At 37.1% G+C, this 25,615-nt stretch overlaps 2 long non-coding RNA genes across 2 annotated transcripts in view; one reads left to right on the top strand and one right to left on the bottom strand.

The window, feature by feature from the left end:
- Positions 1 to 7,178, top strand: part of LOC138146005 (uncharacterized) — a 99,649-nt gene extending 92,471 nt beyond the window's left edge. Inside the window, exon 3 of the long non-coding RNA XR_011164361.1 lies at positions 6,223 to 7,178. This is a non-coding gene — a long non-coding RNA (uncharacterized lncRNA). The remainder of the gene's footprint in view (positions 1 to 6,222) is intronic.
- Positions 2,181 to 25,615, bottom strand: part of LOC138146003 (uncharacterized) — a 104,112-nt gene continuing 80,677 nt past the window's right edge. Inside the window, exons 3-4 of the long non-coding RNA XR_011164360.1 lie at positions 6,206 to 6,315; positions 2,181 to 2,707 (exon numbers count right to left, since the gene is read on the bottom strand). This is a non-coding gene — a long non-coding RNA (uncharacterized lncRNA). The remainder of the gene's footprint in view (positions 2,708 to 6,205; positions 6,316 to 25,615) is intronic.

Here is a 25,615-nt window from a genome sequence, read left to right as displayed (position 1 = left end):
TATCTATCTATCTATCTATCTATCTATCTATCTATCTATCTATCTATCTGTCTGTCTGTCTGTCTGTCTGTCTGTCTGTCTATCTATCCGTCCATCTGTCTATCTAATCTATTTTCTTATGAATAACATACATTAAAGGGTACTCCTAGAATCCTTCTGCCTGTATTTTCTTTAACTCACAGAGCTGAAAAAGATTTTAGAGAGAAGGCAGTATACAGACCCATTGGCTATTGAAGAAGGAAGACATTGCTTATGAACATGACATGTAATGATTTATTGCCAGACAAGAGAGTATTTCATGTATGAAACTAACTTAAGGAATGAGGGGGTTCATGGGGAAATAAGTCAATTAGCTTTATTTTAACTAAATTAGGAATAGTGATTGAACCTCTTATTTCCTTTTTATAGGAAACTCCAAATAAGGACACCCCCTCTATTAGAGCAAGTTGATACCTCCTCTATGTCTTCAGTTTTGGAGTATTTCTTAGAACACTAAGAAGTTTTGAGGCTTGCTCAGATCACATAATCAGGTATAAGAGACTAGAACTGAACCAAAGTATTCTTTTCTTTAGTGAAAGCTCTGTAGCCCCTACTCCATACTACATCTTTTTTAGTAATACTTGAAACAAAATCATTTGTGCAGTTTGGTCTTTGAAATCTAGTAAGACTAATGGGCTCCATTTTGTGTTATGGAATGTTGAGTATGGAACATCTCTAACCATTTCTTTTTGATAACAAGAATGGAAAATATTGCACATAAAATGTTGCAAAATACTTTACAGATAAACGGATATTTAGGGAGGTGAAATGATTTTCCCAAGGACACAAGACAGCATATGGAAGAGCACAGAAAAGATGAAAACTCAACCTTTTACTATTGGGTATTTTCCACCATATGACAATGTAACTTTTTTGACCTTGGTTGGATTAGTAATTATAAATGACAGGACTGTCTCTTCTCTCAATTCAATTCAATTCAATTCAATAATCATCCATGAATTTTGCCAGGCACTGTGCAAGCCTCAAATTTAACAAAGACAAAAATTGAGACAGTCTCTGTCTTCAACAACTTTAAATGCCTATGAAATAAAACAATTTATTTATCCAGTTAAATAAATATAAAACAAAGCCTTAGAGTAAAATACCTTCTTTTAATTAAAATTCTTTCAAAGTGGTCTGGGCTACAAGAATGACCAACCTTCAACAGTTTTGTTTACTGGATTGCTTCTTGTGGTATGGATCAAAAGAGATAGACACCCTTGATGCTCTTTCTAAAGTCATATTCTGTTAACCTTGTACAAAGGGAGTCTATTTTTATTTCCTTTCAGAAATACTTGAGAGCATGGTCTCACTCATTGCTTGGCCACTTTTCTCATTTATATCTTCCATATTTTACCCCCATTGTTAGTACTCATAAATACATGAATCAGTTTTTCCTTTTTTCCCCAATTGCCATTCAAGACTCTACTATACATTTCCATGCAGATTTTATGCTATTTATCTATAGGTTTTAAACTCTCAGCAAAATAACATACTGCAACTCCTAAACATACTCCAGTATCTCATTCCTCCCCAACTTTTATCGTGAACTTCCATATTTCTCAAATGCCTTCTATCTATCCTGTTGCTTTTAGAATACCTACTTATGACTATTACAATATACAGTAAACTCTACTTTCTCTCTGAAGACTTACATGCTTAACCTAGTTGTCTGGATTTTCCTCTCAGACCTTCTGCATTCTTTCAGAGAAAAACAAAATAGGAGAGATGGACAGGACCTCAATGGACATTTATTCTAACTTATGAATAAAAGGAAGCCAAAGTATAACACAACTGAGCAATTGTTCCCAAACTCAACTTGAAGAGCTTCCAAGAGAGGGAACCCACCTCCTCTGAACGTAGATTATTCTGATTTTGGACAGCTTGAATTGTCCAGAGGTGCTGTGGACAGAGTGCTTGCTGGTCTTGGAATTTGAAAGATCTTATTTTAAATATGCCCTCAGACACTTAACTAGCTGTGTGATTCTCAACAATCACTTAACCTCTGTTTACCTTAGTTTTTTCAACTGGAGTAATAATAGAACCTACCTCTATGCATTGTTATAAAAACCAAATGAACTGATATTTATAAAGTACATTGCAAAACTTGAAGTACTATGTAAATGCTGGGTATTATAATACAGTGATATTCCCATGTTGCTATAAAACTCGCAAAGTGTATATGTTAATGTATGAGTATATACCTGCTCATAACTACCCTGTGTCTTAAGTGCTAATATTATTCCCAGTTTGTTCATGATGAAATTGAGGTCTAGTTGACTTTCATAGTCACCTAGTAAGAGAAATTCAGAGGTGAAATGTGAACGTAGACCATTGTAAGTGTCCCCTGCTCCACATTGTCTTGGAATATGGATAGATAATTATACTTTCAGTCAAAAGATATTCATTTATTGATAGTAAGTAAACATTGACAAAGAACTTACTATATGTGATTTACTATCCTAGGTACTGAAGATACAAATACAAAAGTTAAAAATTATTTTTATTTGGGAAATTATAGCAGAGTAGTTGTCATTTGCATATCTAGGTAGAGAGAATACACATTCAATCATTTAACAATTATTGGTATTGGAATGCTCTGTACTGTGCTGTGCATACAAATTCAATGACATGAAGACATGGGCTCTGTCTTGATGGAGTATCTGACCTATTCAAATAGAAACACAGTTATTCATTATCAATATCAATCAATAATCATTATCAATAGTAATAATAAGACAATAGTAAATGTAACAAATAAAAAGGAAGAAAAACAAAAAGAGCCAAATCATCAGTAACAATATTAATAATAATAGTCAATATGGAGAGAAATTGTGAAATTCTATGTGTTATCTCATTTGGTCCTCATAACAACCCTTTGAGATAGAGCCTTTTCGAATGTCCATTTTACAGATAAAGAAACTGAATTATTTACTGCTTAGGGGATTAATCTGTGTTCATACAGCTAGTGAGTATCCGAGGCACGGTTTGAACCCATACTTGTTTATTCTGACTTCAAATTCACCACTATATCCAGAGTTTACTCTAAGTAAGCATATGAAAATGACCTAGCCTAAAACAGCCAGGGTCTCCCATTGCATCCTGGGAGCCACCTTGATGAATATCTGGTCAGTGGATCCAGATGGCTCTGGAGGAAAAAGTGAGGCTGGTGACCTTGCACAGCCCTCCCTCCCACAAATTCAAGGCAACTTTAAGTCATGTAATCATTTCCCTGATGCCATTGTCCTCTTCTAATATGAAGGATAAAGACATCCATAGCACTACCTGATTGCCTCAAATAAGGAAACAATACAAATGAGCATCTGCTGAGAAGAGAAACCAGGCATAAATTATATGGCATAGTGTAAAATATATTTATTCTTGGTTGTTGTCCTTCATGCTAAAAGAAGACCGGAATGACATCACTGTGCAAGGGACAAGGTACAGTATTATTGACTGGTTGATAAGGCCAATGTGAGTTTACAAGTTTCAGCCACAGGTTGAGCAGATTGTCCTAATGAACATTGGGAGTGGACATGCCTCTAAATTTGTTCATTCAATATTTCTTTTGTGCTACTGCAATTCTGCTTTATTAATGGAGCACAGTGACTTCTTTGATTTAAACACACAATGCTGGATAGTCCTATGCCAGTGTCTCCCAAATCTCACAAGCAATTCCATAATTCTTCAGAGACACCTGGAGAATGCCCTTGTATCTCTTCGGACCCTCATGCGAGCACTTGAGCTATGTGACTGCTCCATAAAATTGTCTTTTAGGTAAATGTAGGGTTAGCATTAGAACAATGTAGCCAGCCCATTGTATTGGGTTCTCTGCAATAGAGTTTGAATGCTTGGAAGATAAGGGGGATAAAGGACCTCAGTGTCCAAGACCTTATCTTGCCAGGTGATCCTAAGAACTTTCTTTAAATGCAAACAATTCAGCTTCTTATCATGATGATGGAGTGGCTATGAAGCAAACTAATGAATCCAAGAAGCCTTTCAGAAGGAAGTGAGTTTTCAGGTGAGCTTTAGATTAAAGGTTTGGTGAGTGGTGACATAGAATAGAAAGGCCCTGTCCATCATGGTCAGCCTCTCCAATATTTTCACTTAAATAATGGAAAGGAGAGTCTTACTAGTCAGGCCATTTATGAACAATTGTAACATAAACATGTAAAATTGAATGGGATAAAACAAATAAAGTCCAACAACAATACTGTGTATTATCCTGAGACTATTTTAATAGTTTAACACAAAATCAGGAAAACAAATTTCAAGGCATGCCATTAAGATTAACTCTAAACAAATGGGATTTTATTTCCTTAGTCCAATTAAAAACAGACAAAAAACTGTTATGGTGATTAGGCCTAAAACTACACAAATACGCACATATTATGCACTCACATGTGTATATACACACATGTATATGTGTATACATATGTATACATGTTCATGTGTGCATATTCATACTTGCACAGGTCATTTTTGTGCTATGTGTGTGGGTGTGTTCTCTCTTCATTCCTTTAATTTGACATATATATCTTGCTTCTGAATCTATCCACGTTCAGAAAGCTGGCTCCTAGTAAAGCCCAATTATATTTGGGAGAGGTTCTGAACACTTTGCTAATTATTAAGAAGCCAACTGCAAAGGAACACATTTTGAAGATTAGCCAAGAACTTGATATTGAAATACAATTTAAAAGAAAAGTAAGGAAAACAAAACACCAGCCTCTATTGCAGAGTAAATCTGAAGCTTCTTCCATTAAAATTTTAATGAAGTTAAGCTGTACCAAAAGCAATTAACAGAAATTAAAAACTCATTGAATATTCTAGGTAGAAGGCACCTCAATGATGAACTGCCTCATTCCTCACATATTATAAATAGGAACCTATTGTCCTTCATTCCCAAAGAGGAGGAAAATGACATCACTATGTTGGGGTCAAGGTACTATATTTCCAACTGTGATGGATCAGACAAATATGAGTTCAGATGTCTCTGCCACAGCTGGGGCCACAAATAATTCATAGAACATTGGGAATGGAGATGGCTATCAGTGCATCTCACATTTCTTTTGCGCCACTGCACTTATGTTTTGCTCAAGGAGTAGAGCTTCTCACTTAATGTGGATATGCCATGATGGTTGATTCTGTGCCAAAATCTCCCATGTCTCATAATCCTTTTCAAAGTTCTTCAGAGAGACCTAGAGAATGTCCTTGTAGCTCATCTTTTGAGCATGGTGTGAATGTGTACCTTGTGTGAATTCTCCATAAAATAGTCATTTAGGGAAAATATATATTTGACATTAGAATAATGTGTCCAGTCAATCAGAATTGTGCTTTTTGCAGTAGGTTTTTTTAATTTCAAGAGATCTTCAGAACCTTCCTAAGACAGTTCAAATGGAAATGATTCAATTTCCTGGCATAGCACTGTAACAAAGAGGTTGGCACAACATCTTTGCAGACATTCTGTTTGCTCGGTGGATGGATATCTTCTCTTTTTCACACATTGTAGCCTCCCAAATACTAAACTAGCTCTGGCAATGAATGTGTCAACCTCATCATTTCTGATGACATTCCTGGAAAATATACTGTCAAGGTAAGTTAAGTTATCCCCAGCATTCAAAATTTCTCCATTTGCTGCAACTGATGGTTCAACTTATGTATGGTGTAGTGTTCACTGGTAAAGAGCCTCTCTTTTCTTGGTGTTAATTGTTAGGCCAAAATTAGCACAAGAGATACAGATTCAATTCTTATTTTGTAACTTCTAAGTTTTAGAGACTGTACTGAATGTGAAATTATCTGGGAAGAAAAAGTCATGAACCAATTCTCCTCCACTTAATTTTGGCTTTTAGTCTTTTCAAGGTAAATAATTTACCTATCATTATTGCAACTGATGTTGATGCCATTTTCACACTCATTTAGGGTACCTGAAAACATCATGCTAAAAAGCATGGAAGAAAACACCCAACCCTTCTTCAGTCCATTGGTGACTAGAAAGCATGGGAGAACTGTCCATTACCCAGAAACCATGCAAGTGTGCCATTATGAAACTGACATACAATACAGATAAATTTCTCTGGGCAACTAAATTTTGCCATAATTTTCCACAAGCCCTCATGACTGTCAGTATTAAAGACCTTGGTTAGGTTGACAAACGTTCTATACTGACCTCTTTTCTGCTCCTAGCCTTTCTGCTGGAGTTGCTGAGCAGCAAACACCATATCAACTTTTCCTTGACCCTTTCTGAAGGCATACTTCTGTGTCAAGTAGAAAAGCATCCTGCAGAAGAAGGATCATCTGACTAAAGAGAACTCATCAGAGTATCGAGGATGACCCTAACAGGAATTTTGCTGGCAATGACCAAGAGAGAGACCCCCTCCTGTGATTTTCCCAGGACAACCTATTTCCTCTTCCTTTGGAGAGATGGACAATGGAGACAACCTGAGCCACCACCCCTTCTGAAATAAAGAAGATATTTACTTAAGGTCAAATAGTTACTTGTAGGCACAAATAAAAATATAAGCTATATCCTCTGAGGACTGCCTTCTCTATTCTAGGATTTTACCTTTTTTCCTGTTTCATTGAACAATTTGTTTTCTTTTTGGATAGCTATTACTGATACACTCTTCCCATTATATGAGGAATTTAAGTTTTCTACTAATTATGCTGCAGCAAATCAGCCCAAATAATTTCTATCTATATATCAGTTGAGTAGTTCATTCACCTGTGATTCCTCATGACCTCAATTGGAGTTTCTTGGGAAAGATATTAAAGTGTTTTCCATTTCCTTCTTCATATCATTTTACAGTTGAGGAAACTGAGGAAAACAATGTCAAGTGACTTACCAAGAGTAACATAGCTAGTATGTCTCTAAGTCCAGTTTTGAATTCATGAAGTTGAGTCTTCCTGACTCTAGGTGCCACCTAGTTCTCATACCGATAGAAAGATATGTGTGTATATCTATAACTATGTATCTATATATTTCTCTATGTGTTTGTGTATACACACATATAAAACAGAAAAGCTTATGTTTACATGCACATGTGTGTTTATGTGTGTATACACACCTATACATGTATGCACATTCATGTACCTATATACACAAATTTATATGAACATACATAATACATTTATGTGAATATATTAGAGTATATTTGCATTTTGAATGAAATAAAATTTGTACTAATACTATGTAATAATGCTCACTTACCCATAGTACTTTCAGGTTTATAGAGCACTTTCCTCAAAGTAAGCATGTGAAGTAGAGAGTCTATTATTATCCCCATATTACAGATGAGAAAACTGATATTCAGAGGGAGGTTAAGTGACATGTCTAAGTCTCTAACAGAAGAAGACTAACCCAAGTTTTTAAAATCAATTAACAAGTATGTATAGAGGTCCTGCTATGAGCCTGACAGAAATGATAGACTTTACAAGGCTCAGAAAGAAGTTCTCTTGATTCATTTATCATAGGAAAACTAGAGAGACTTTGGACATCATTTCACTAAATCTCATATACAGAAAAATACAAATGTCTCATTTAAATTACTTGTTTCTTTCAAATTTGATGCCATCTAAGCTCAGGGAATTATGCTTCAATTTTAGAACATAAGGCAAATGACCATAATAGGACTAGTGGAACATTAAAAAATATATATATTTATTTGTTTTTAGGTTGGAACATTTTAAAGAAACAGGTTATTTTAGAGCTAGAGTATTTAGTTGCATTTAAAATAATTACACAAAAAAGAAATAGGTTTAGAGGCAGAAATTTGATTCCCTAAATTTAGAAACGTCCTAAGGAAGAATTCCCTACACCAATGCAAATCTGTACCATTTTTGCAATTTCCAGTCTGAGAGAGGTGACTTGGGCACTTAGACATTATGTGACTTCCTCAAAATTACACAACAGTAGGTGCTCAAGTGAGTGTTATACAAGAGATATTCTCCTTTTAAAATAAGCTCTCTGTTTGCTATCATATGCAACCTCTGATAAAATCAATATTAAGTTTAAGTGAAATTTATTTTTACAAGGACTTTCTGCCAAAAATTAATTCTACTCTAAGTATCGTTTGGTCAGTTTAGACCCTTTCCTGTGTCCTTTCATGAAAACAAAATAAACAGAAAACAACAACAAAGACAACAATAATGGCGAAAAGGACTGTTTCAGAGAGAATATAGGGGAAGAAGACAGAGGAATTATCAAATAAAGAAACAGATCTTTTAAAAGCTAATAAAAACTTTGTTGAATTTTAAAATGTTACAATGTGTGTATATATATGTATATATACACATGTGAACATATATATGTATATTCACATATGTACATATGCATATATTTGTCAACATAATACACATGTTAAGTTGTGATATTTCTATTTCCCCTTCTTTCCTTCCTTCCCTCCTTCCCCTCTCCCTTCTTTCTTTCCTTCCTCTCCTCTTCCTTTTTATTCTTCCCTCCCTCCCTTTTTCTTTCCTTCCTTTTCTTCCTTCCTTCCTTCCTTCCTTTCTTCCTTCCTTCCTTCCTTCCTTCCTTCCTTCCTTCCTTCCTTCCTTCCTTCCTTCCTTCCTTCCTTCCTTCCTTCCTTCCTCTTCCCTTTTCTTCTTTCTGTCTTTCCTTCCTTCTGTCCTTCTTTCCTCCCTCCCCTCCTTCATTCTTTCTTTCATTTTTCCTTCATTTCTTCCTCCCTTCCCCATTTCACCTCTTTCCTCAGCCAGATCACAATGCAGGGGCTCCTCATGGGCCCAATCCCTCTCTAATCTTGACATTAACTTTACCTCACTCCATTTCTTGCCTGCTGTGCTTCACCTTAAACATCCTGATGCATCACATACCCCCATCCCAGAGGCCCCCCAAATTAATACAGAACTTAGTGTGGACACCCCATCAGCTTAGCTCTCTACAGTTCAGAACACCCAAGCCCAAGAGATGTGAGAGCCTCCCTAGGGACATGGATCCCACCCTGCTCGACTTATCTTCTTTTTCAAAGACAAGTACAGAGATGGGGAAAACTCAGTCTTTTATTCTTTCCAGGCTTTCTCTTTCTTCACTGGCCAGAGGGTCATCAAGTTAAGTAATTTCTTAGAAGAGAAGAGGAAAGATCAGAATTTTATTGTATGAAGGATGCTTAAAATGTTTATTTCCTCACGACTCCATCTATATTTATCATAAATGAGGCTATTTTTGGAAGAATAGAGGTAGCCCTGACATTGTGAGTAGAGAAAAGTTCCTGGAAATGGAAGTGTTATTTTAAGGCTCACATCATCAAATAGCATTTGTGTGACTCTGAGCAAGTCACAACATTTCAGTGCTTCATGAATCCTACTAAAACACTTAGGTTCAGAGAAGTTACTGTCATAGAGTGGTCCAGGAAGATTGTCAATGGGATGTCTGAAGTTTATGAAATCATAGGTAGGATTCAAAGTGAAACAAGTTAAAATTTTCTGGGAAGTAGGATGTGTGTGTGTGGGGGGGGGTGCAGGGGTGTACATACCTATGAGAGCTTCACAGTCTGTGTGATTCATTTTAAAGAATGTTGTCTTTACATTCAGAGGATTTTTAGGTTCAAGTCACATTTGTGATACTCACTCCTTGTATTATTTTGGGTATATTATTTAGAGTTGCTGGGCTTGGCTTGCTTCACCCATAAAATGAAGGTACTGAACTAGATGACCTCATGAAGCCCCCTAGAGCTGTGGATGTATAAGGCTCTGACATTTCCTATCAATCCCATATGACAGCTATAGGGGGAAAATGGCTTCTGCATAGCAGGATTGCAAGCTAAACAGTTAGCAAGCTATAGACTTGGCCTTGTTTGTCAATATATAGGATTTAACAATGAATCCTAAAAAGTGTCTCCTCACAAATTGGTGGTGAGGGTCTTGTTTGAACTGTGAAAGGGGGCTTATAGACAGAGAGTGGACGTACGTCTATCAGTGACCATGTAGCCATACTTTTGCATTTGTGTATAAAGGCAGTGACCAGTGGTTATGATGAGACCTTAAATACAGTAGGCTATGGAGCCACAAGGCCCATCAATCACTTTCTTGTTCAGCAGAATGCCTTTAGCCCCAGGTTTACTGAGATGAATTTCTGAGCTTGGAGGCCAAGGGAAGCAGCAGGTTTCGTTCAATATGAGAAAGTGTCATTTTTCACCTTAAAGTACCCTGCATTTGCAATATGGTACAAGCAGGCATACACAGAATTTCAAATGCACACTCAGACACACACAGTTATGTATACATGTGTGTATATAATTATGATATATGTATATGTGTCTCTATCTATATCTATCTACCTTACTTATCTATCTACATACATACATGTCCCTGTTCTGTTCAGTCCACTCAGTCGTATCCACCTCTGTTTGGGGTTGTCTTTTCAAAGATACTGAAGTAGCTTGCCATTTCCGTTTCCAGATCATTTTACAGATGAAGAAACTTAGGCAAATAGGGTTAAATGACTTGAACGCTAAGTGTTTGAGGTAGGATTTGAACTCAGCTCATCCTGACTTCAGGTCTGCCACTCTCTCCACTGCAACACCTAGCTAACAGATATTTTTACACACATACACATATATATGTTTATGTGAATATATGTATATGCGTATATATACATGCACACTTACCTACATATCTAAATCTGTATAGATATCTATACTAGATAGATAGAGATACATATATATCTATATACATTCATGTATATAAAAATATACAAATCTATTTAGATATTGATATATCCATATCCATATCTATCTATCTATCATCTATTTATCGTGTGTGTGTGTGTGTGTGTGTGTGTGTGTAGGCCAGAGATAAAGCAAAAAAAAAAAAATAAAGGGATTTCTATTAGAGAGAGAAAAGCATCCCAGTTGTCTCTAGAGGGTTGAATATGGCAGGTTTAGTGCATGGCAGTGCCACAGACAGAAACTGTGAAGTCTGAAGGGAGAGTAAATGCTGTTTTTTTTTTAAATTGGATTGCTTTGGCACCACTACACTCACCCTAATTGATGTGAAGTTAGATATGCTTCCTTGCAAGTTCCCTTGCATTTGCAAAGACTTTCCTCCTTAGTTTTTTCAGTGCTTTTGTAGCAAACATTCTGGACATTGAAGACACATTGCTAGTGTACTACAGTGCCCCTTTCACTGACCAGAACAAATTAATCATCTCTATTTTCTCACTAACTGGACATAAGAGTCTGATTTTTTTTCCTTCTATTTGATACACTTCTTGAGCCATACAACTATTACTTCATCTCCTGGCTGGTAGTGCAATGGGCTGAATACTGACATGAAGTCAGGTAGGCTTGAGGACAAATCTGATCTCATATACTTACTAGTTGGGTGACCATGAGCAAGTCACTTAACCTTTATTTGCCTCAATTTCCTCAACTATAAAAAGGGCATAATAATAACACATAATTTGCAAGGTTGTTGTGAGTATCAGATAAAATTTCCAAAGTGCTTAGAACAATGCCTGACAATGGAATTCAGTAAACACTTATTAAGCACCTAATAGGTACCCGGCAATGTGTTAAGTGCTGGGGATAAAAATTAGCTTACAATCTAATGGAAGAAAAGAAAACACAAATGGAATCCAGAAAACAGAAGGGCAACACCAGAGGGTGCTGTGTGCAGGGGTATCTTGGTCCATGGAGTTCAAACGAAGAAGAGCTACAGAGTAAAAGTTGGTAGTGAGCCACAAGGAGCAGTTCTACAGAAGAAAGCATCAGGAACAATTTAGTTCTCCACTCTCAAGCAATCTAATCAGAAAGGAGAGGGAATTAGAAGATATTAAATATCTAAAGCTGAGTTATAACCATGATAAGGATATTTTTCAGCACATCTAGATTTTTGGCACATAGTAGGTGTTATTAGAAATGCTTACTCCTTTCCTGTTCTCATCTCCATGTCTTTTGTTAGATCATCCTTATGCCTGTAATGCATTTGTTCACTTCATTTACCTCAAATAATTTATTTTCCTTCAAGGTGTAGTTCAAACTTTACCTTTGATATATGCCTTTCTTTATTCTCAAACTGTTAAAAACAATCTCTTCTTTCCTATATATTTAGTATTTTTGTCTTTTTTTCCAAATATTTATTTGGTTTCTCTTTATATATGTACCCTTCTGACACAATAATACGTAATATCTTTGAGAATAGAAACCATTTGATTATTTGTACATCTACACTCCCCCTTCACCCAGGGACAATGGCTGACATATAGAAGTTGATTGCTCAATGCTTGTTCATTGATTGATCACTCTTCTAAGTATTCTTAGAATCTTGGATTTAGGACCAGAAGGGAGCTGAAACTCGCTTAAGTTCAACCCTCTTGTTTGACAGATCAAGGTGCTGAGGAAGAGAAAGGTTGAATACTTGACATTGTCATACAGGTAGTAAGTGTCTAAGGTAGGGTTTGAACACAGGTGTTTGTGAGTCCAAGTCTGTGTTTAGTCCCTAATCCCACAGAATCTTAAGAGGAGGAAAGAGTGACTGTTTCAACCTATTCCAATCTGAATGACAACATTAATGCATTTCATTGCCACAAATTTTTGCTAAATGTCCACTAAGTGCTTGTTACTAGAGAAATGAAGGAAATTGGTAAAAAAAATACTTTCATTGGGGAGCTTATATTCTCCTGGGAAAGGTAAAATATGCACATAGATATGTTTAATATGAGGCAGGGAGTGAGAAAAAGAGTTCTTTCAGGTAGACTTGAGCAAGGAGGGAAAACTTCTGGCTGTGGTCATCAAGGAGGACTTTCAGCATGAAATCATACATGAGCTACTTTCAAGGTTTCAACAGAATATGAAAACAGTCATCAAGGGCAATTAGGTGGACCAATGGACAGTGTCAGATGTGTAATCGGGACAATTTGTCTCCTTGAGTTCAAATATAATCTCCAATATTTCCTAGTTGTATGACCCTGGCAAATCACTTTGCCTTTTTGCCTCAGTTTACTCATCTGTAAAATAAACTAGAGAAGGAAATAGCAAGCCCCACAAGTATCTTTGCCAAGAAAACCTAAAATGAGATCATGAAGAGTTGGACATGTCTGGAATGACTATTCATTAAACATCTACTCTGTGATAAACAATATGTTAAAGTTTGGAAGCTATAAACACAAAGAATGGGAAAATCTCAATGTGTTATGAGAATATATTTTAATGAAGGAAAATGCATTTAAAATTACTATAGTATAAATGTAAAGTTAATAAATACAAATTTATACAAAGCACTTAATTACAAAATGGTTTGGGCAAGGACAATTTCAACTGTTGAGAGCTGGCCACCAAGGATCATTTCTTCTATGTTCTGATCATCAGCTGCTATGAAGACAGAAATTAAATAAATACTTGCCTTCAAGGAGCTGCCGTTCTATAGCATGAGATGACATGAGTATGTAATAAGACATGGGTTTTGAATGTCAGTTGTGGGACTTTGGTAAAATCCCAAAGTTTCTTTTCCTCCTCTCAGAAATGTAGAGAATGAAAAAATCATCTCTGAAGTTGCTTCCAAATTTAAAAGTAATAAAAGTCAAAGATGGAGGAGTAGAAGAAGGACCTCCCCGCTGCTCTGGCTTCCACCTTCCCCAGTCCATGTAAAAAGTGGACTGTAAAAAACTTTGGAGCTGCAGAACCCACAAAATGACAAAGCCCAGCAGGCAGGCAGGAATAGGCCAGCACATTGCTATGGGAGCTGAGCCCAGCCCATGGCAAGGCTTTAGACCCAGGGTAGGCCTGACCAGCCACCGGCCAGAGGGACTCCAGATCAGCAGCAGCTGTGACCGGTTCCAGATTTATCAACACATAGATGTGAAGGACAAAGTGAGAGGTCAGTGCAGTCTGGACTTTGGGACACAGTAAGTGGGAGTGTGTGGTTTTGGCCCCTGGGGGGAGAAGCCACTGAGACACCAGCATAGCCAGCCAGCACCACGTGGGAGTTTCAGCTCCTGGTCTGCAGAGTGTAGGGAGACCAAGCACCAGTATGAGGGGTAATCGCTCTTGCTTTAACCTGTTTGGATCTGGATTGCAGTCTAGGGTGGAGGTCCTGGGGTATGTGTCCAGCTTGTCAGAGTGTGTGGAGACCTCAGAGAGGGCACCCATCAAATAAATCTGGCAGCTGAGAAAACCCCAGCATTGGGGATGAAAGCTCCCCTCTCTGGTGGCAGAGTCCTACTGTGGCAAAAAGCCCAGGGGTCAAGTGACTGAGGGGCATCATGACCAGGCAAAGGAAACAAAGCAGACAGAAAATCCCAACATTAGACTCCTATTTTGGGGGCAAAAGGGAGCAAAGCATGGAAGAGGAGGAAGGCAGTGAAGTCAGAACTTCTCCACCAAAAGCTTAAAAAGAAAATATGAGCTGACTACAGGCCATAGACGAGCTTAAGAAGCAGATAAGAAAAGTGGAGGAAGACTTGGGAAGAGAAATGAGAACAATGCAAGGAAATTGCAAAATGAGAGTCAACAGCCTGACTGAGGAAAATCACAGCTTAAAAAATAGACTAACTCAAATGGCAAAAGAGAATCAAAAAGGTAATGAGGATAAGAATGTCTTAAAAAGCCAAATTTGCCAGATGGAAAAAAGAATCTCAAAAGCTAAATGAGTAGAATCATTGCTTCAGAATTAGATTGGAGAAAATGGAAGCTAATGACTTTATGAGAATCAAAATGCTCTTAAACAGATCCAAACTAATGAAAGAATAAAAGGCAATTTCAAATATCTCATGGAAAAAACTACTGACCTGGAAAATAGATCCAGGACAGGTAATGTAACAATTATTGGACTACCTGAAAGCCATGATCAAAGCAAGTAGCTAGAAATCAAGCTCCAGGAAGTTCTCAAAGGAAACTGCCCTGATGTTTTAGAACAAGAGGGCAAAATAGAGGTTGAAAGAATCCATCGATCACCTCCTGAAAAAGATCCCAAGAAGAAAACTCCTAGGAATACAATAGCAAGTTTCTGGAATTCCCAGATTAAGGAGAGAATATTACAAAGAACCAGGAAGAAACAATTTGAATATTGTTGAACCACACTCAGGATAACCCAGGATCTGGCAGCTTCTACAATGAGGGATCAAAGGGCTTGGAATATGATATTCCAAAGGTTGAAGGAGTTGGGATTAAAATAAAGAATCACCTACCCAGAAAAACTGAGTATTATGTTTCAGGGGAAAATATGGTCATTCAGTGGAATAGAGGACTTTCAAGCATTCTTGATGAAAAAAATAGAGTTGAATAGAAAATTTCACATTCATATACAAGAAGCAATAGAAGCGTGAAAAGGTAAACAGGAAAAAGAAATCATAAGGAACTTATCAAAGTTGAACTATTAGCATTCCTATATGGAAGAGCAATAATTGTAATTGATGAAACTTAGCTCAGTAGTTGAAGGGAATATATTTATATATATATATATATATACACACACACACACACACACACACACACACACACACACACACACACATATATATATATATATGGTATAGCCATATGAATACATATGTGAATGTGTGTGTATATGTTTACAGGTATATATAGATAGAGGGCAGAAGACCAATTTAACAGGAAGGGATGATACATAAAAGGTGAAATTAATAGGTGAGAGAGGAATATAATGAGAGGAGATGGGGAGAGACAGAATGGGGTAAACTATCTCATATAGAAGAGGCAAGGGAAAATGGTTACAATGGAGGGGAAGAATAGGAAGGCAAAAGGGAATGGGTCAACCTTATTCCCATTGAATTTGGCTTGAGGGGGGAATGAAATACACACTAAATAGGTTATCTCACCCTCCAGGAGAGTAGAGGGGGGACTGGATGAGAGGGAGATGATGGAAGGGAGGGCAGGTGGTGGGGGGAGGGATGATGGGATCAAAGTAGAGAATAGAACAAGTGGGAGGTGGGATAGGAGGGAGGGAAATATAGTCAGTCTTTTACTATATCTACTATGCTATTGTTTTGCATTAGCCACACATGTACAATCTATACTGAACTGCTTATCTTCCCAGTAAGGTGTGGTGACAAGTGAGGAAGGGAATGAGTCTGGAATTCAAAGTTTTAAAATCAAATATTCAAATATATCTACTATTATTAATATAATTTTACATGTAATTGGGAAATAAGATATACAGGCACTGGGGCATAGAGATCCACTGGAAAATTCTAGAGGTGTATGGGGAAAAATATGGGAGAGAGCATATTGGAGGTGTGGATATCCTGTGAGACTGCTATTTTGGGGTGCTGGGTAGGAAAAAAATGGGGAGAAAAATTTTAACTCAAAATCTTGTGGAAATGAATGATATAAATCAGAAGTTAATAAAGCATTTGAAAAATGAAAAAAAAGAAATTCATGTACAAAAAATGAACATTTGCAATGATACCATAAAATACAGATTCTGTAAATTCAAAATAAAAAGGAATGAATATCAACCCTTCACCCTTTTGATTATGTAGTCCAACCAGAAATTGTTCATACATGGAACTTTCTGCTTAATATATATGCATATTCATAGCATTTATTTAGGGTTAGAATGATAATTTAGTGCAAATTCCTCATTTTTCAGTTGGGGAAACTGAGGACCTGAAAAGATATGACTTGCCAAGGTCTCACAAGCTAATAGTTGGAGCTAGAAATCCAGTTTGGGTTCTCTGACTCAACATATAAGAATCATTCCACTGCTTCATGGTATTCCCTTTCATTACAAAGATCTTAAGTGTTTTTTCCCTTTTTATTGACAACTGGATTTCAAATGATCCATGCAGAATTTTAAAAAGGAATTGTCGTTTAGCATGGACTCTTTTACAAAGGTGAATGTTAAATATTTACAATTCCATGTCCAATTCGGCCTAGTCTAACTACTTAATTCTTCATGATATTCGGGAGTTCAGAAAAGACCTGAGTTAGTCTGATCTTATGCCTGGAACAGAACAGTATCTCTATTTGTTCAGTAATAAAGAAGATCTATATTTGTCAAGTCCAGAAGCCTGGATCTTAAAGAGGATACATATTTAATGCCACTGTTTAATGAAGGTTTCCATCCTCTGTGGAACTTTATGATATGTTGGTTTAATTGGAATTTGAGTTGATCTTTTGCCCCTTCAGTGTAAATCTGGAAGCCACCTGGGAGAATCACCAGGGATGACATCAAGGTTCAATATTTTCCAGTTACTAGTCATAATTCATTGATGGAAATATTTAACTACTTCAGTGTGAATTCTCCTAGATATGGAGAGTGTTCATTCCAAATTCAGGATCCATCTAATTTTTAAGACATGCAAAAAAGTGAAGTTGCAGAGATTTGTCTCAATGTTTCATACATTTCAAAGAAAGCAAAGCATTTAAGCTGATGGAAAAATTATATTAGCCTTCTTAAAGAAATGTGTAACAGTATGGACTGTTTTTGATTATGGTTTCAGTGGGGGAAGGGGTGCCTTGGGTGGGAAGTGTTTTTTATTATGAAAGGTCATCCAGTTCAAACTTCCCATTTCCCTGAGGAGGAAAATGAGTTGGAGTGAATTTCAATTGCTTTCCCACTGTTACACAGACTGAGATGGGACAATGAATCCAAATAATCAAATTTAAAATGTAGTGTTCTTTACATGACCATATCAACATAGAAGCATGTCAACACAGAAGCAATTGTTCAAAGTTATGGAATCAACAGAGTTAAACAAAGGACTCACCTTTGTGACTTGTTCAGGATTATATGTATTTCTGAAAGTGGGATATAAGTCCACTTAATTTCAATGACAAAAAAAATAATAGATCTAAGTGTACAGTGCTCTTGGGTTTAAAAGGCCTGTCCTTGTGACAAGGGAGGTTGGCTGTATAACATGGCTATCTGGAAAGGCCACAAGTACATGTCAGAAGAGAAAACCTGGGAGGCTTCCATAGGTAATACTTCTTTTAACTGTGGAAAATTAATGAATGACGATATGAATTCCATTGTTTGAAATAGAGATATAGTGACACGTGGGCAACTCCAGTCATTTGTTGATGCTTCCTATTTTGAAAAAGGTGAATTTATGCCGTGTTATATGCTCTTCCTCCCCCCTTTCCCCTTGCTGCTATTTCTTCTTCTTTTAGGAAAGGGGTATGTGGGGTATGTGCGTGTTTTCCTTTTCCTTTCCTTTTCCTAGTTCTCAGAAGAGCTCAGAAGAACCTCCCCCTTTTAAAAACAGAAAATCTCCCTTATTTTTGAAGACTCAGAGTTTAAAGAACTATCTATTTTTTTTTTGTAGAACCAGGAGTTTCAACATACCTTATCATAAGAAGTCCAATGAGTGAGTAAGAGCACCGGCCCCAGAGTCGGGATCACCTGGGATCAAATCTGGGCTCTGATACTTATTACCACACCCAGAAATAACTAGCCGTGTAACCTTGAGCAAGTTACTTAACCCCAATTGATTAAAAAAAAAAGAAGTCCAATGGGATTCTAGCTAATGGATCTTTGTTGTTATGTTCTGCCTTCCTAGAGGCACTCACAAGCTATAGCTGTCACTTCTGTCTTTAGCCTTCTACTCTCACGTGTTCATGTTTGCCTTTTCTTCCTAATGAACTTTTATGTTTAGAACCTGCTCATTCTCTATGCTGTGAATGTTGTTACAATCTACTCTCCTCCACTCACTCTATATCCAGCCACATGTTTTTCCCCTTCCTTGTGGTAGTCCATCACATGGAGATATTGTCCAAGAGACTATTGGTTATCCTTGCAATTCTCTCCATCCTCATCTCTAACTCCTAGACTCCATGACTTTCTTTAACACTTATTTAAAGTTCTACATTTTGCAGAAGTCCTTTTCTGGTCACCCTAGCTGTAAGTGACTTTCTCTATGAAGCAATATTCCCTCTAATCTTTGTGTCAAAAATACATAATACGATTCTGCTGCCTATGAAAAGTGATTCAGATGGCATCTCTTTATGTGGGGACACTGGAAGATTGCTTTCTGAGAAGTCAGGATGATGAATAACGGAAATACATTGGAAATACTGTGGCATATGTTAAGAAATTGTGGAATCAATTCAGATTGTCTACTCATATAGTGAGGAAGATTACCTTTGATTGGCAGAAGTGACATTCAAAAAGCCAGAGCATCCTTAGACTAGGACTAGGCTCTTTCTCCATTGTCACTTCACTTATACTCCTTTGTGATAACCCAGTTACACACAGAACTGGTAAGAGAGAGTACTGCAAAGAAAATTGCTAGGTCTTCCCCTCTCTGAGCCCATATGATTGTGGGGGAAGTATCTTAGTCTGTAATACCAATTTTTTTCTCTCTTTTTTTAAATGTTTTTATTAACTTCTCATTTACATCATTCATTTCCGCCAGATTTTGAGTTACAAATTTTATCCCCGTTTTTCCCCTACCCACTGCCCCAAAATGTCCAACAGGATATCCCCTCCTCCAATCTGCTCTCTCCTATATTTTCTGTGATACCCCTTTCGAATTTTCCAGTAGGGTATGGTGGATCTCTATGCCCCCGTGACTGTATATCTTATCTCCCATTTACATGTAAAATAGTATTACATATATATATATATATATATATATTCACACACATATATTTAAACATTTTATTTTAAAACTTCGAATTAAAGATTCATTCCCTTCCTCCCTTGTCACCCACCCTTACTGGGAAGACAAGCAGTTCAATATAGGTTGTACAGGTGTAGCTATATTGTAAGAGACTGACTATATGTCGTTTCTCCTATCCCACCTCCCACTTGTTCCATTCTCTACCTTTATCCCATATCTTTCCAAAAGTGGAAGCTTCCAACTCCCCTCCCCCCAGCCTGCCCTCCCTTCCATCATCTCCCCTCTTATCCCCTTCCCCCCTACTCTGATGAAGGGTGAGATACACCATTCATTATGTATTTCATTCCCTCCCCAACCAAAATTCAATGAGAAAAGTTTGATCCATTCGCTTCTGCCTTCCTATTCTTGCCTTCCATTGTAACTATTCTCCCTGGCCTCTTCTATGAGAGAGTTCACCCCATTTTGTCTTTCCCTATCTCCTCTCATTATACTCCTCTCTCACCTCTTAATTTCATCCTGTAAGTATCATCTCTTCCTGTTGAATTTGTCCTCTGCCCTCTATCTATGTATACTTGTAAACATATATACACAAATTCACATAGCTATTCATATGCCCATATAACCTCACACACACATTATATATATATATATATATATATACATATACATACATATATATATATATATTCCCTTCATCTATTTTGATACTGACAAAAGTTTCATCAGTTATAATTATTGTTTTTACATGTAGGAATATTAATAGTTCAACTTTGATAAGTTCTTTATGATTTCTTTTTCCTGTTTACCTTCTCATGCTTCTCTTGCTTCTTGTATCTGAATGTGAAATTTTCTATTCGACTCTGATTTTTTCATCAAGAATACTTGAAAGTTCTTTATTCCACTGAATGACCATATTTTCCCCTGAAACATGGTACTCAGTTTTGATGGGTAGGTGATTCTTTATTTTAATCCCGGCTCCTTCGTCCTCTGGAATATCATATTCCAAGCCCTTTGATCCCTCAATGTAGAAGCCGCCAGATCCTGGGTTATACTGATTGTAGTTCAAGAATATTCAAACTGTTTATTCCTGGTTGCTTGTAATATTCTCTCCTTAATCTGGGAATTCCAGAACCTGGCTATTATATTCCTAGGAGTTTTCTTTTTGGGATCTTTTTCAGGAGGTGATTGATGGATTCTTTCAACCTCTATTTTGCCCTCTTGTTCTAAAACATCAGGAAAGTTTTATTTGATAACTTCCTGGAGGATGATTTCTAGGTTCTTACTTTGATCGCGGCTTTCAGGAAGTTCAATAATTTTTAAATTATCTCTCTTGGATCTATTATCCATGTCAGTGGTTTTTCCTATGAGATATTGCACATTGCCATCTATTTTATTTTCATTTGTTTGGATCTGTTTAAGAGCATCTTGATTTCTCATAAAGTCATTAGCTTCCATTTGCTCCAATCTAATTCTGAAGCAATGATTCTCGTCAGTGAGCTTTTGAGATTCTTTTTCCATCTGGAAAATTCTGCTTTATAAGTCATTCTTCTCCTCATTGCCTTTTTGAGCCTCTTTTGCCATTTGAGTTGTTCTACTTTTTAAGGTGTTATTTTCTTCAGTCAGGCTGTTGACTTTCATTTTGTAATTTTCTTCCATTTTGCTTCCCGGTATTTCCTCCACTTCTCTTATCTGCTTCTCAAGGTCCTCTATGACCTGTAATCAGCTTGTATTATCCTTTTAGGTTTTTGTGCAGGAGTTCTGACATCACTGTCTTCCTCCTCTTCCATGCTTTTCTCCTTTTTGTCCCAAAAGTAGGAGTCTAATGTTGGGATTTTCTGTCTGCTTTGTTTCCTTTGGCTGGTCATGTTGCTGCTTAGTCATTTGACCCCTGGGCTTTTTTGCCACAGTAGGACTCTGCCACCAGACAGGGGAGATGTTATCCCCAATGCTGGGGTTTTCTCAGCTGCTATAGATATTAGATGGGTGCCCTCTCTGAAGCTGCCACACACTCTGGCAAGCTGGACACATATCCCAGGACCTCCACCTTTGACTGCAATCCCTATCCAAGAAGGTGAAAGCAAGAGAGATTTTTCCCTCAGACTGGTCTCTTGTTCCCCCTACACTCTGCAGGCCAGGAACTGAAGCTGCCACATGATCCTGATTTCTCAGAAGCTTCTCACCATTGGGGCAAAGGCTATGCACTCCCACTTACTGGTTCCCAATGTCCAGACTGTGCTGAGCTCTCACTTTTTCCTTCACATCTATGTTTTGATAATTCTGGAAAGGGCCACAGCTGCTGGTGATGTGGAGTCCCTCGAACTGTCAGCTGGTCAGGCCCACGATGGGGCAAAAACCTCGATGTGGGGTTGGGCTCGCCCAGAGTGCTCCGGTGGCCGATTCCTGCCAGCCTGCCGGGCTTTCCTCAGCAGGAGGTTAGCTTCTCTGTGTCATTTTGTGGGTTCTGCAGTTCCAAAGTTTGTTCAGAGTCCCCTTTTTTACATTGACTGGGAAGGTGGAATGTGGTGGTGCTTGGAGGCCATGCTTCTACTCAGCCATTTTGACTCTGCCCCTTTTTTCTCTTTTTTTAAGTGGAGGATTTTTATCTCAAGTCTTATCAATAAAAGGTTAGTGTTGCTGAATTCTGTCGTCAAAATTCCAAAGGAAGTGCAGCATTGATACACCAAGAAGTCAAGAATGACCTTTAGGAATGACCTTCTTGACCCAAGAAAATGAAAGATTCAATAGGAGTTTATCTGGCAGTTGTACCACATCTGGGTATTTTACATTAATGTGACATATTTCACATTTAGGTAGGACCAAATTTTTTTTTTTTAGTAATTCAACTAATTAAAGCCTACTTGTCCCAAAGACTGAGACAGCACATGCCTTCAAGATACTGGAGCAGGAAGATATTTTTCAGAGGTTCAAGCTATATATTTGAAGGAAACATATCTTTGTAAAAGCTTATTGATATTTATTGGTGAAATGGAACTAGGATGGTAGACATTGGCACCTCAAAGTTGACAAACACAGCTGTTGAAGGCTTATGAAGAGACATATTCAAAGTCTTACGTGTACTCTAAAAAAAATATGTAAAAATATCATGCTTGATTCTGGGAGAGATGCCAGAACAGACATGGTATATTATATATAGCTTTTATGTGTATGCTCTAAACATGTACATAAACTGTTATAATGCAAACAAAAATTAGAATCTTCTTCTCTTTCTTCTTCATCTTTTTCTTCTTCTTCTTCTTCCTCTTCTATTTCTCACATGATGTTTTCAGTGGTGCTTCCCTTGAAATTCTAATGCTATACCTTTTAAACTTATGGTCCATTTGCGGTATTTATCTTGTGTTCACTGATTTACATATGCTGCTTTTCCCATTTGAAGGTAAGCTTCTTGAAGGAAGGACTGTTTTTCTTTTTCTTTTTTTTCTTCTCTCTCTCTCTCTCTCTCTCTCTCTCTCTCTCTTTCTCTCTCTCTCTTTCTCTCTCTTTTTCTCTCTCTCTGCCTTTTGGAGGGCAATTGGGGTTAAGTAACTTGCCCAGGATTACATGGCTAGTGTTTTGTGTGGGTGTTGTGTCTGAATCTGGAAGAAGGGAGTGTTTTTAATAATTGTATGGTGGATGGCACATAGTAAGAACTGGATTATCTTGTGATTATTGTTTCATGTATCTCCATTTTGGGAATATGTCTCCTCTAATAGTGGCACACATGTTTTCCTGTTGGAAATTAATACAACTATGGTTACAATGCAAATATTTATTTAAGGGAAGAACTGAAAGTGATGAGTAGAATTTATAAAAATGAAAATAAAGGCTTAATGGCAGAAGTGATCAGAGCTATCTAGGAGTAGCAAGAACTACTTTTGCAAGTAGTGGTTTCCTCTTCAGTATAGATATTCAATCAAAGATTGTCACTTCTGAGACAGGATGCAGGGGTGATCCTTTTTGATGTCTGGGTCTAGACTAGATGGCTTTCAAGGTTCCCTCCAAGTCTAATTTTGCAGTAAAAAGTAATTTGCCTGCTGATTTGTGAGCTAACATAATCAACTTTAATAAGTAATATCTGTGTTCTTTAACAGTCCTTTTTTTTCTGATGCCCTTTCCTGTACCATCACCCTAAAACAAAGAGGTATAGTCATGAAAAATAAAGGAAATACATTGGTCAGATAGGAAAGCATAAATCTCATCACACAATTCTAATTAGATATTTTTTTGCAAAGAGTAAGAATGTATTAAAATGATAAAACATATGACACTGGAATATGAGTCCCTCAGTTTGAAAGAGGGCCAACATGAGAGCAGAGGACAACTAAAAGTAGCTCCACTGCTAATGGATAGTTTGAGGGAAAAATAAAAGGAAAATCAGCTGTGACTGTGTCTGGTGACCACAGGAAGTCCGATGCTGTAAAGGAAAAAATGTTAACAGCAGTAACCACAATGGTGTGGTTACTGATCTAGAATCATAATTCCTGGAGAATGAAATCAAGTTGACCTGAGGAAGTATTGCTAACAGTAAGTATAGTGGAGGGTGATGGAATTTCAGCTGAGCTATTCAAAATCTTAAAAGATGGTGCTGTAAAAGTGCTGGACTCATCATGCCAGCAAATTAGAAAAAAAAAAAAAAAAAAAAAAAAACATTCTTCAATGGATTGGGAGATAACTTTATGTCTCAATCCCAAAGAATGGAAATGCCAATGATAGTTCAAATTACTGAACAATAACCCTCATTTCACATGCCAGCAAAGTTATTTTTAATATTCCGCAAGCTAGACTTCAGCAATATAAGAACTGAAAATTAACGGAAAACCAGGCTGCTGTTAGAAGAGGCATAGGAAGTAGAGACCAAATGTGGCCAATATTCACTGGATTATGGAGAAAACAAGGACATTCCAGGAAAAAAAAGCAAAACCAAAACATCTATTTCTGCTTGATTGATCACACTAAAGCCTTTGACTGTGTGGAACACAACACATTGTATTGAGTTCTCAGAGCTATGGGAGTACCATATGCACATCAAGAAGCATGGGCCCCAACATGGAACAATCTGGTTTGAGATTGGAAAAGGAGTACTACAAAGGTTGTATATTGTCACCTTATTTACTTAGCTTATTTGCAGAGTGCATCTTGTGAAATGTAAGGCTGGATGGATCAAAAACCAAAATCAAGGCTGCTCGGAGAAATAGAAACAATTTCTGACATGCAAATGATAACCACATTGATGGCAGAAAATGAAGAACAATTAAGAAATCTCTTGGTAAGGGTGAAAAAGGAGAGTTTTAAGTGTGGCTTAAAGCTAAAAGAAAAAAAATAAGCCTAATATCATGGCAACTGATCCCATCACTTCCTATCAAATGGAAGGAGAAAAAATGAAAGCAGTGTCAGTTTTTATATTCTCTTGTTCAAAGATCACTGCAGATGGTGACTGCAGCCATGACATTAAAAGATACTTGATCATTGGAAGGAATGCTATGACAAATCTGGACAACATACTAAAAATCAGAGATATTACCCTGCTGATAAAGGTCTATATGGTAGAAGGTATGTGTTATTTTATTTCATTTTGTTTTTTTTTTTTCTTTTTCCAATAGCAATTTATGGATGTGAGATTTGGACTTTAAGGATAGCCAAGTGCTGCAGACTTAACTCTTTTGAATTGTGCCAATGGAGAAGAATGTTGAGAATCTCTTGGACAACAAGTACATGATGTTAGTCAATTCTTAAAGAAATTAATTTGAACTACTCATTGGGAGGAAAAATACTGAATCTGAAGCTTAAGAATTTTGGTCACATAATAAGTAGACTGGACTCATTGGAAAATACCATGATAGTGGCAAAGGTTGAAGGGAAAAATAAAGGTTCAGCAAAGGATGAGAAAGATACTGTCTTTCTCTCTCTGTCAGTCTGTCTGTCTGTCTATCTATCTATCTATCTATCTATCTGTCTGTCTGTCTGTCTGTCTGTCTGTCTGTCTGTCTGTCTGTCTATCTATCTATCTATCTATCTATCTATCTATCTATCTATCTATCT

This window comes from Petaurus breviceps, unplaced genomic scaffold (genome assembly GCF_028583685.1).
Source record: "Petaurus breviceps papuanus isolate PSGF00001 unplaced genomic scaffold, PetGlider_PUasm1.0 139, whole genome shotgun sequence".
Taxonomy (NCBI): Eukaryota; Metazoa; Chordata; class Mammalia; order Diprotodontia; family Petauridae; genus Petaurus; species Petaurus breviceps.
The sequence above is the reverse complement of the archived record's forward strand: the minus strand, read 5'-3'. Positions and strand labels throughout refer to the sequence as shown.